The sequence below is a fragment of the Dipodomys ordii genome, unplaced genomic scaffold (genome assembly GCF_000151885.1).
Source record: "Dipodomys ordii isolate 6190 unplaced genomic scaffold, Dord_2.0 Scaffold308, whole genome shotgun sequence".
Taxonomy (NCBI): domain Eukaryota; kingdom Metazoa; phylum Chordata; class Mammalia; order Rodentia; family Heteromyidae; genus Dipodomys; species Dipodomys ordii.
In genome coordinates this window covers 41804-44673 of record NW_012267524.1, presented here as the reverse complement: position 1 = coordinate 44673, position 2870 = coordinate 41804, and positions in this window count along the sequence as shown.

Genomic DNA, 2870 nt, shown 5'->3' with positions numbered 1-2870 from the left:
AATCAGGCCAGCTCCAATGAAAATAAGTAAGTTTAAAAGACAGTTTTACATGTTTCTTTAGGGTTGAAATATGTCATTGCTAGCTCTAAGTACCAAATGAAGTAGACAGGGCAACATTTAGGAAATACTTTCACTGCAATCATGTTGAAGGTCTTTAGGCTGTGGAAGTTTAATAAATCCTCTGAGTTGACATCTGCATAAGGTAAAATGCTGAAAGATAAATCAGCTTCTCTATAGTTCAGATCCTCTAGCTATAGAAATATTCTAATACCAACACTTAAGCTATTAGAAATAGGGAAATAAATCCTCACTCTAAAAGGAATCTTGGTGACACTATACATAATTTGTTGACACCAAATGGCATTAGGTTTTCCCTGGGCATTTATTTTTCATTATGTTGTATGTCATATTACCCTGAAAAAAATATTAACAACTAAAAACTTTATTGGTTCCTGACCTTGAAAATTTCTAGGTATATGATTTTATCTTTAAGGATAATGATTAAAAGTATTGACTCTGGAGACAGCATCCCCTACATTCAAGCAGGATTCTGTTTCTCTTACTAGCTGTATAACATTACGTAAGTTCCTTCACAAATTCCAATATCTGCTCTGTACAATGAGAGAGGAGGAAGAATGATGAATAAGATAACATTAAGATGCTTTGTGCACATAAATCGCAGGTTGGACCCAGATGCCCCTTGGAATATGAATGGATCAAGAAAATGTGGTATATATACACAATGGAATTATGTGCCTCCATCAGAAAGAATGACATTGCCCCATTTGTTAGGAAATGGAAAGACTTGGAAAAAATTATATTAAGTGAAGTAAGCCAGGCCCAAAAAAAACATAGGTCCCATGGTTTCCCTTTGCAATAACTAGTATATGTCTGAGTCAGGCAGAAAAGGGCAGATAAGTTGATATTAGGGAAATTAACCCTAAGATATGTATGCAAATGTTTTTTTCTTTCATGTGATTGTTTCTAACACATCTATAAGATGATTTCTTTGTTGCTTTGTATGTCCCTCTCCCACGATATAACCCCTGCTTTCACTGTATTTGATGTTGGTATAATTTGTGGAGGGGAAGGGAAAAAACAAATCATTTAGCTAGCGATACAGGTGGACCCATTGCAACAATGAGATGTTTAAGTCATTATGTTGAAAATAAACTTTACAACTTTGGTGGGGGGGAGAGAGAGAGGGATTGGGTGGGGGGGGAGGGAGGATGTGAAGGGATAGGAAGGGGAAACAAAGAAGGAGGCTACAATGCTTGATAAGAAATGTGCTCATTATCTTGCCCCTGTAATTGTAACCCCTCTTTACAGTATTTTCACAATAAAAAAAAATTTGGGAAAAAATTGCAGGTTGGATTGAAACGCCTTTGTGCAACTACTTAAAGACAATATTTTTGCCAGGTATTCATGGCTCATACCTATAATTCTAGCTATTCAGGAGGCTGAGATCTAAGGATTGCCATTCAAAGGCATCTGGAATGGGAAAATCCATGAAACACTTATCTCCAATTAAGCGCCAAAAAAAGTGGAGCTGTGCCTCAAGTGGTAAAGCACTAACCTTGAGCAAAAACTCAGGGACAGTATCCAGGCTCTGAGCTCAAGACCCAGTACCAGCACACACACACACACACACACACACACACACACACACACACACACACGCAATAATATTTTATAAATGAGGGCAATTATACCTACTTCCTATAGTAGTCAGGAACATAACCTTAATGGTTAGAAATATGATGCCTGAAATGAATCTATCTGAATCTCAGTCCTGATTCATCAGCTGACTTTAGAAAATGCCCGCACCTATTCAATGCCTTAATGCTGCCATTGACAAAAAAAAATAGTTAGGACTGAGGCATTATTAAGTAAGATAAGAATTATAACCAGGCACCAGTGGCTCATGTCTGTAATTCTAGCTACTCAAGAACTAAGATCTAAGGTTCCTGGTTCTCAGCCAGCTGAGTCAAAAGTCCATGAGACACATATCTCCAGTTAACTACCAACAAAGATGGAAGTGGAGCTATGGTAGAGTGTTATCCTAGAGGAAAAAAGCTCAGAGACTGAACCCAGGCCTTGAGTTCAAGCTCTGACCGGCACACACGCACACACACACACACACACACACACACACACACACACACACAAATAAAATGAGGTTATTAGATTTAACATATAAAATTGTGATGCTACATTACATTTGAATTCCAGGAGAATAACTAAGACAAATAACTTCAGCTCCATACAAAATTTATTTGTTTCTTATCAGAAATTCAGATTTAATTAAGCATATTGTATTTTGTGTTTCCTCAGCTGTCTCATTGCAATGCATGCTCTTGTATGTAGCTAATATTTATTGCAAACTGAATATATTCTTTGTTTTCTGTAAGATTTAAAGTTGCAAGGGAGAACAGATTTTCTTAAAGAAAATACAAGATGCGTAGTCTTGTCTGCTAAGCTAGACACACATAATTTATATATTAGTATGAATTAAATTATATTAGTAGTAAGAATGATAATCCCATTTTTTATACTTAGGAAAATGTTAATACATTCTGAGTAATATGTATAGATAAATATACACATACATGTATATATACATATATGGATATACATATGTGTGAATGTGTTTATGTGTTTAAACTCATGCATATAGGACTTAAAACATACTAACTGATCAGTGAGAAGCCTTGTTCAAATTTTACCATTCACTAACAGGTTTAATTGTACAACTACTTAACGATAATAAAGCACTCTTTTTGCCATCCATTGGTAATTTAAATATAATTTCAAATGAAACTTGTTCTCATAAGACTGCCTCTCCACTGCAAAAATAATTACTAATCCTG